The sequence below is a fragment of the Elaeis guineensis genome, chromosome 4, assembly GCF_000442705.2.
Source record: "Elaeis guineensis isolate ETL-2024a chromosome 4, EG11, whole genome shotgun sequence".
Lineage (NCBI taxonomy): Eukaryota > Viridiplantae > Streptophyta > Magnoliopsida > Arecales > Arecaceae > Elaeis > Elaeis guineensis.
Window position 1 is genome coordinate 129,572,512 of NC_025996.2, and position 10,439 is coordinate 129,582,950.

Here is a 10,439-nt window from a genome sequence, read left to right on the forward strand (position 1 = left end):
GATTTTTAATTTTACATCGACATAAAAAAATTACTTAAAATATTAAACAGTATGCTAAGATGGTACTTAATGAAATCTTTAATTTTTTCATAATTATTTAAAATATAGAAGTGTGCCTTGGATAGCTCATTCACATCCATAAATTCATATCTTCTTTCACTAATGAGTCGACCCGTTTGTTTAAATATAGATAGAATTGGTTCATTATCACCCCATTCATAGTCTGCGTTACGATCTGTACAATTGAATCTTATTTTGATATCATCAAGATACATCAAGTAGAACATGATACACTCCGTAGCTACATATGCTTCTGCTATAGACCCTTCAGGCCATGCTTTATTACGCACATATTTTTTTAGGATATACAAGAATCTGTAAATAAAAATAACTTTAAATTTTCTAAATGTATTTACATCTTATAACTAATATGATAAAGTACGTATAATTTCTTTATCTTTCAATAGGATATATCTACCGATAATGTATCGATCTGGCCAAAAGAGCTTCCTTTGACAAAATGAATAGCTAGGTGCACTATAACATCAAAAAATGATGATGAAAATTTTTTTTCTAACTTATAAAGAATGAGCACGATATCCTTCTCAAACTTTTCAAATAAGTTAATCTTCAATTTTCGACAACACAGTTCTCAAAAGAATACTCCCAACTCAATCAATGTAGTTTGAACATTATCACCCAAATAGCCACACATGACCATAAGAAGCAAGCATTGCATCATCACATGGGAGTCATAACTTTTCATATCAGAGATATTACCATCATTGTTACCAACACACCGCGATACGTTTGAAGCGTATGCGTCAGAAAACTTAATGATTTTGAACCATTCATAGAAACTCTTCTTTTTCTCGTCAAATAACGAATAATATGCAGGTGGCATAAAAAATCCATTACCTTGACGAACTAAATACAACTCCGATCGAATTTTTATTTCTTGCAAATCAAGGTGAGCTTTTATACTACCTTTTATTTTTTCTGAGATGTTCAATACAATATCAATGATATTATCACAAATATTCTTTTCAATATGCATTACATCTAAATTATGATGAAGTAGTAGCTGCTTTCAATATGGTAGTTCAAAAAAAATACTTCACTTCATCCAATTCAGTTCAGCTTCAGTATGCTTCTGCTTGCCAGTATCTGATATTTTTTTAAATTAGACGTTTTCAATGACTTCAAGTTATTCTAAAACTTCTACTCCACTTAACTCCTTAGATGGTGGACACCAGTTGGACTTACCATCAAAGTATTCGTTGTAACGTATCCTCCAAGAATGATTATCAGGTAGAAACTGTCGATGACCCATGAAGCATATTTTTCGTCCATGCTTTAAATGTAAGGAGGATGCATCCTTATTGGATATTGGACATACCAGATATCCTTTGGTGCTCTACCCAAATAAGTTTTTATATGCAAAAAAATCATTTACTGTCCATAAAATCAAAGCATGCAACTTAAAATTTTTTTGACTCATAGAATCATATGTCTGTACTCTATTTTTTTATAGCTCATTCAGATTATCGATTAACGATCATAGATATACATCAATTTTATTACCTGGTGCTTTCGAACCCAGAATCAACATTGACATAAAAATAAATGATTCTTTCATGCACTTCTAAGATGATACGTTATATACAACTAGCATCACAAGCCACATGCTGTAGGAAGTACTCAAATTACCAAAGAAATTAAATCCACTGTCACTAGATTCAATTGGATATTGCATGGGTCACTCACAAAGTGCGGATGTTTTGCATCGAAGTCTTTCCACACTACAGAGTCGATCGGATGGCTAAGTACGTTCTCCTCCGAAACCCACTGCTCATGATGCCATCTCATTTCTTCAGCTATCTTTATGAACATATACAACCTTTGAAGTCTTGAAATCAATGAAAAATACCTCAAAATCTTTTGAGGTATCTTCTTTTTTTTCTTGTTATCAGTTTTGTACCTAGGCTCACTGCATTTTGGATATTCAGCTGCCAGTTCGTTATTCTTATAAAATAATATACAATTATTTTTGCAAGCATGTATAGGAATATAGCCAAGTCCCAATTCTCGCATGTATATTTTTGCTTCAGAATATGATTTCAGAAGTCTCTCTCCATTGGAAAGAGCTATTTAATTAATGTCAAATTTTGATCAAATGACTTTTGACTCCATCAGTTTACGATTTTAACATGAAGCAATTTTATCAAAAACTCTAACTTAGAGAACTTTGCACAATTTGGATAGAGTGGCTCTTGTGCATCCCTTACAAGCTTTACAAACTGTTCAAAAGTTTCTTCTACCTTAAGCCGAATATAGTGTTCATGATCAGAATTACCTTCAGATGTACTAGTACTCATGTATACATTTAAACAAACACCATGATGTAAATTATCCAATAGTTCTCCTATACCACCATATTCGACAAATTCAGTAGCATCACTATCATCTTCAGTATCGTCATTGTCACGCACAACTTCATTCGGATCACCCTCCCTATGCCATTTCTAGCAAGTATACTTTTTATCTATACCATAATGTAGTAGATACTTCTCAACAAGTATTATGTGATGATATACCATATTGATACATCTCTTGCATGGATACTTTATCCAACTAGCACTGTCAGCCTTATGCCATACAAACTCAATAAAATCTAGAATATTTTTTTGATATTCAGGCAAAAAAATATCTCTAGCATTCATCCAACTTTTGTTGATATCTATCTAACAACAAATATGAAAATCATTAACAATAAAGAAATTTTCAATGTATTCATCTGAACTAGATCCCGACTCGAATTTTGGATCGAATCCTGACCCAGATTTCAGACTAAATTTTGATTTGGATTCAGACACGGATCATTTTATACAAAATAGCATGCATTAAAGAACACAGACTGAATAGTCATACAGAAAATCTCCTTCCACTAATTTAGTGAAGCAAAAATACATGATCTTATTCATTTCAAATCATTACTAACAGGTGTGGCCCTATCCCTTTCAAAAAAGTAATAATCTTATTATTGTTATTAGTCGATATTTTATTTTATTATTATAAAAATTTTGACAGCATCTCCTCATGATTCTCCAAGTATATGATGTGAATATGGTGCCTACGCATCCTATCCACAATATACCTAAAAAATAGTGGACAGATAACTGCTGAGTACCATATAATGAAATAAAATATCAACTATTAATAACAATAAGATTATTATTTTTTTAAAAAGTTTGAATACAGGACATCCAAGAGTCGATCTCAATCAAGATGGACTCTTGAACAAGAATCTACGGCTCAATATAATTTAACTACCATCTCTGAATATACATTCAAAGATGGATTTTTAATTTATAAAAAAAGAGTAACTCTATATTAAAATTTTTTTATCAAAAATTTTAGTAGAATTTTTTTAAAATAAAAATATTTTTTATATTTAATTATAATAAGCAAAAGTATACAAAATAGCATACAAAATAATTAAATTATAATAAGCAAAAGCAATGTGCATTGTGCTAGTGGAACAATAAAAAATTTATAAATTTTAGCAGTAACACTAAAAAATTTATGCAATAAATATAAAATAAGCTATAAGTAGTTGAACATGCAAAATAATATTAATGCAAAATAATAATATGAAACCCAATCCCGAGGGCCTGATAGTTTTTTAATTTTTTCTAAAATATTTTTTACCTAAAAATAATAAATAATTTTTATTTTTTAAAAAATATTTTTAACCTAAAAATATTTTTTTCGTAAATATTTTTTCTCCTAAACGAGCTCTGGACTCGACCGCCCACGGTCCTCGCTTTCATAGTGCCGGTGCCGTCACCCACCCTGCGTCACCCGGACTCGGCCCCCGTGACCCCCACTCTCGTGGTGCCACCGCCGTCACCCACCCCTCATGACCCATCCCCTGCAGTGCCACCGCCCTCTCCAACCCCCTGCGATCTGGATCCCAACTCGGATTCTGATCAGATCCCGATCTGAATCCCAACCTGAATCGGGATCTCGACCCGGATCCTGATTCGATCCAATTCAGATTATGATCCAGATTTTATTTTTATTAATTAAATAATAAAATATTTGATTAATATTTTATATTTTTTTTTATTTTTTTTTCTTTTTTCCCCCTTTGTTTCTCTCTTCCCTTCCTCCCTCCCTGCCGTCACCCACCCCTCCCCGACCGACGCCCTCCCCGGCCCCATGTCGCCTCTGGCCACCCACGGTCCCCTCCCCGCCCCCATGTCGCCCCCGGCTGCCCCCCGACCCCATCCCTACCCCCATGTCACCCTCGACCACCTATCCCCACCCCTACAACCCCTCCACCGACCGACCCCCTCCCCGACCTCGTGTCGCCCTCGACTGCCCACAGCCCCCTCCTTGCCCCGTGTCGCCCCCGGCTATCCCCCGACCCCATCTCCGCCCCGTGTCGCCCCCGGCTATCCCCTGACTCCCTCTCCAGCCTAGTGTCACCCCTGGCCGGCCCCGGCCCCCTCCCCCCCACCATATCACCCCCGACCACCCCCCGACGCCATCCCTGCCCCCGTGTTGCCCTCGGCCGCCCACCCCCATTCTGTAACCCCCTCCACCAGCCAACCCCCTCTCCGACCCCATGTCGCGCTAGACCACCCACAGCCCCCTCCCCGACCCCGTGTCTCCCCCAACCGCCCCTCAACCCCCTCCCCGCTCTCGTGTTGCCCCCGACCACCCACCCCAACAATCCCCTCCGCCCCCCGAACCCCCAGCCCCCGTGTCGCCTCCGGCCGCCCACCCCCACCTCCACAAGCCCCTCCGCCCCTCGGTGGCCCGATCAACCAAAAAAAAGGTAGGAAGAACCCTTACCTCCAATAGATAGTAACGGCAGCATCGGAGAACCCACGGCAATGGTGCAGACGACAACGACGGCAGTGACGATGGAGACGTGCTCACTGGTAGGAAGAGAGGGGGGAGAGGGGAGAGGGAGATCTTGATCAAAGAGAAGAGAGGGGAGAGGGGAGAGCTCGGAGAGGGGAGAGGGGAGAGGGGAGAGGGAGATCTTGATCAAAGAGAGGAGAGGGGAGAGGGGAGAGGGTTTTGTGTGAAGGGATGTCAAGTTGACGTGTAATTAATGTAGAACTATTAGCGATGAAAATTTTCGTCGCTAATAAAAAAAAATATTTTCATCGTCAATAATTTTCACCAAAAAAAATTTTTCACTAGAATATTTTTTTCTAAAAAAATTTCACCCAAAAATAAATTATTGGTAATGGAAAAAGGTTTTTGTCGCTAATAAGTCTATTAGCGATAGAAATTTAGTTTCCGTCACTAATAAATACCATCTAAAAATTTTTTTTTTCCTCTAATAATTTTTTCTTCAAAAAATTAACAAAAAAATTATTTTTAAAATAGTTTTTTTGATGAAAAAACCTTTTGATCATTAATAATTTTTTTCTATTAATAATTTTTTTATTCATAAAATTGATTAAAATAATATTTTTAAAACATGATTGCTGATGAAAAATAAATTTATGGCATAAATATATTTTCTTAAAAAATTTTATAAAAAAATTTAAAGACTATTTATAACAAAAGTTCATTTTATATCACTAATAATTAAATATCTTTCCAATAATAATTTTATAAAAATATAATTTTAAAATTTTCCCACCAAGAAAATTTTTCATCCAAAAAATTTAAGAAAAAAAAGACATTAAAAAATTTTTCATGATGAAAAATAAAATTAATTTTCTTTAATTTAAAAAATTTTTGGTTTAAATTTTTTTAAAATAATTTTATCAAAAAAATTAATTTTTTATTAATAAAAAAATTTATATAAATACTTAATTTGTAAATTTTCTTTCAAAAAAATTTTTCTCTCCAAAAAAAATTACATACATAAAAAATGTAATTGCGATGAAAAGTTCAATTTACTTCGCTAATAATTGTTATAAGAATAATTCTTCAACTTCCGCAATGGAATGGACGCTATAGGAGATCGATAGCTTTGAAGTCTTCAATTTTCAAGGAGCTCATCTTCTTCTTGAAGTCTTCATTCTAGAAGTTGGAGTACGAGAATATCGTGGTGATTCTGAGATCGTGAGAGAAATCCATCAAGATTGAGATTTGGAGGATAGGGTAGGAATAGAAAGTTAGAGGTCCAGAAGCTCGTATATTGCATTTATGTGAGGATCGAGCTTGAAAAATTTATCAAAAATTATGTGAGCATCAAAGATCTAGCAATTAACCAGAATCAAAGCAGACCTGCAAATAGTGCAAGTTATGTTATAAAGTACAAGCTCATATTTATGCTTTATATTGTTAGGAAGATGAGTGTTCATATTGTTTGTCTTCTCATAATTAAAACTCCTACAGAGATACATTTGAGCGTCAATCGATGCAGAAAGCATGATACTTTTTGAGATCGTGGAAGTCATGCTAAAATATGCTACTTAACTATATGATTTCTACATAAAAAAAATTCTTTTCATATAGCTTAAGACAGATGTTTCATCAGAAAAATTCATTAATATCACTAGTAATAGTGCTAGCGATGAACAGATGAATTTTACATCACAAATAAGCATATAGCTGATTTCATTCAAAAGATCTATTTATTCTTATCTACAAGTACCATCCACTTTCATATGATTTTTTCAAAAAAAATATTCAGTCTAGATCATAACTCACATTTGCTTCTTTATCATGTAAAAGGACAAAAGATGTATATAGCTACTACAAAAAATAGATGTAGTTACTTTACATAAAATCAAAAATTTAAATTTTATATTTTTTTTAAATTTTTAATTTTTTTACATATTGATGATGAAAATATTTTCATCATAAATAAAAATATTTATAATAAAAATAAAAATTTTATCATAAATATTTGATTATTTATGATAAAAAATTTTAGTCATAAATAATAAATAATTTTTGATTTTTTTAAATTATTATTTTTTTAAATATTGATGATGAAAATATTTTCTTCATAAATAATTAAGTTTTTATAATAAAATTTTTATTTTCATCATAAAAACTATTTACTTATGATAAAATTTTTTTATCACAAATAATGAGCAATTTTTGATTTTTTTAAATTTTTGATTTTTTTTAACTATTTGTGATGAAAATATTATCATCGTAAATAATCAAATATTTATGATGAAATTTTTTTCATCATAAAAAGCCCTTATTTATGATGAAAAAGTTTTGTCATAAATAATGAGTAATTTTTGATTTTTTTAACTTTCTAATTTTTTTTAACTATTTATGATGAAAATATTATCATCATAAATAATCAAGTATTTATGATAAAAAAAAATTTATCATAAATATTTAATTATTTATGATGTAATATTTTCATCATAAATAATCTATAATTTTTTAATTTTTTAATTTTTTTTTAAATAATAGTGATGAAAATATTTTCATTAGAAATAAACTTAGTTCAGATGAAAAAATTATTTTTCATCATAAATACTTAAATTGTTTATGATAAAAATATTTTTATCATAAATATTTAAAAATTTAAAATCAAAATAAATGATGTATTATTTATGATAAAAATATTCATTATAAATAATATGTATTTACGATGGAATAATTTTTCCATCACTGATAGGCAACTATTTATGATAAAAAATTATTTTTATCATAAATATTTTATTATTTATAGATAATTTTAGTTTTTATCTTAAATATAATTATTGATGATGAAAATATTTGTATCAAAAATAATTCTATCACAAAAATATTTTTTTCTTCTAGTGCATCATTATACCAATAATTCAAAGTGTAATGATCAAGATTGTTGCAAATGAAACAACAAACTTTGATATTGTCATACCTTTTATCATGCTTAAAATACAGGACATAGCACAGCTATGCTATCAAGAGATGCTACCCTTGATAACACGAAGCCAATCAATCATAATCAGATAAAATTTATTTTAAATAAAATATAATAAAATATTTAATTCTATTATTCATCTATTAATTAAATCAAGATTGATTCAGAGCATCTAAATCCAAAATCAAATATAAAATTCATATCTCAAAATTCATCAATAGCTGATTATAAGTCCATATTTATCTTATAAATTAAGATTCAGTTATAAAATCTTTAAGCTCGCTAGTCTAGACCCTTAAGCCTGAATTATCCTTCATTCTTAACCTTATCTCGATCATCCAGATAAAAAAAAAGATATGAGCTATACCAGCTCAATAAGTAAATCTTATACTATTCCATCCAGATCGAGCAAAGTTTATACATGAATCAATAAAGCATTTAGAGAACATGTTTATCATAGAACATCAAATCTTCATAATAACAATATAACATAAATCAATGATGCTCTTGTATATGTATAAATCATGTAATTTATGTATACATAGTTTTCAATGCATAGCATAAACAAATTTATAAATCATATTAATTTTATAGGTAAAGTCATAAATCATCTATTATTTTGTCATATCATAATTTTTTATAATTTTCTCAAACTAAATGCTAATATCACTTTATACCTATGATAGGACTGTAATTAAATCATACCAACTACTATAATCTATTGGAGAAGGCCATATACCTAGCATAGACCTCCAAGCCTGGATCATCCTTCATTCCTAATCTTATTGATCATCTAGATAGAAAAAGAAAGAAAAAAAATATGTGCTACACCAGCTTAGTAAATAAACCTTGCACTATCTTATCCGAATTAAGTATAAGTTTATACATGAATCCATAAATCATTTAGAGAAGATAATTATCATTGGAACATAAAATCTTCATAATAACAATATATCATAAATCAATAATGCTCTTGCATATGCATAAATCATGCAATTTATGTAAATATAGTTTCCAATGCATAGCCTAAACAAATTCTTGAATTATGTTAACTTTATAGGTAAAATCATAAATCATCCATCATTTTGCCATATCATAATTTTTAATAATTCTCTCAGACTAAATGCTAAGATCACTTTATATTCGTAAAAGAACCGTAATTAAATCATACCAACTATTATAATCTACTGACAAGAGCCATATACAGAGCTATTATAACCCACTGGTGAAAGTTATGTCGAGATACTATAACCTGCTGGCGAAGGCCGTATGCCAAGCTATTGTACCCTACTAACGAGGATCATATGCCAAACTACTATAACGTACTAGCAAAATTTATATGCTGAGCTACTATAACTTGTTGGTGAGGGTCATATATCGAGCTACTATAATCTACTAGTGAGGATCGTGCATAGCTATCTGAAAGCCCATAGTCATAATTCTTAAATTATATTTTTTTAAAATATATGCTCTTATATCATAAATAAATAAGCTTAAATACATTTAATAACTTTATAGAGTTCATAATTCATAAAGTGAAACAATCATGAAATTAGTATTTTCATAACAACTATACAAATTTTCATAAATATAGGGTCCATAGTTCATGAACAAACCATTAATATTAGAATATCTATAAAATCAAACTTTTCATGACAATGCATGATTTACATAAAATCATATGCTTGATCCTTAATTTAAAAAATATAAAATTATTGATAACAAATATTCTTTTATATATTTCATAAAGTTTTAAGCATTGAAGCATGCGATAATTTTAAACTAAATAAGAAGTGTCAAGATTACTTACCTCTTTTGTTCTTATCCTTTAAACTTCACTAGATGAATTTATTGAATCTATTTTTCATATTAAAAATATAATTAGTTCATATTCAATAAATTCAATCATAAGGATAGAAAACTGTAGATTGGATAGTCAGTCCAGCAAGCTATTCAAGCACCGAGGTAATTCAAGATCTTCTAGTTGAGGGTCAATCTAAGTGACTCGATCAAAAAATCATGAAGCACGGATTGGATTAAGGCCAAGATTGATCAATAGGATTCATCAACAAGGAGTTTCAAATATACAGAATATGGCTTGGATGGGATTAACATACAGCATGGATATCAAAGTGATTTTAGATCTCTTTAAAAGATCATATCAAGTTCATATTGGAATCTATGGATCAGATAGAGAGAAAAAATAGGAGGGTAGAGAGAGAAATCCTAGAGAGCAGAGAGAGAGAACTTTTCTCTCTCTTTCTTTTTTCTTTTCTTTTCTTTTCTTCTCTTCTTCTTCATCTTTTCTTTTCTTTTCTTCTCTTCTTCTTCTTCTTTTCTTTTCTCCTTCCTTTTCTTACCCGAATAGGGAGGGATATGGGTGGAGGTTGGTGCTCCAACGGTGTGCGGTGGCATAGCCAGAGAACTGATAGTGATAGCCGATGGCAAGCAACAGCGGACAGCCAGCGGTGAGGGGTGAACGATGGGAAAATCAAGGAAAAAATTCAAAAAAATAGGAGATTAGTTTTGATGGATTTTTCAACAAATTAGATAGTCAGTGGCCATGTGCCAAGACATGGAGAGAATGGGA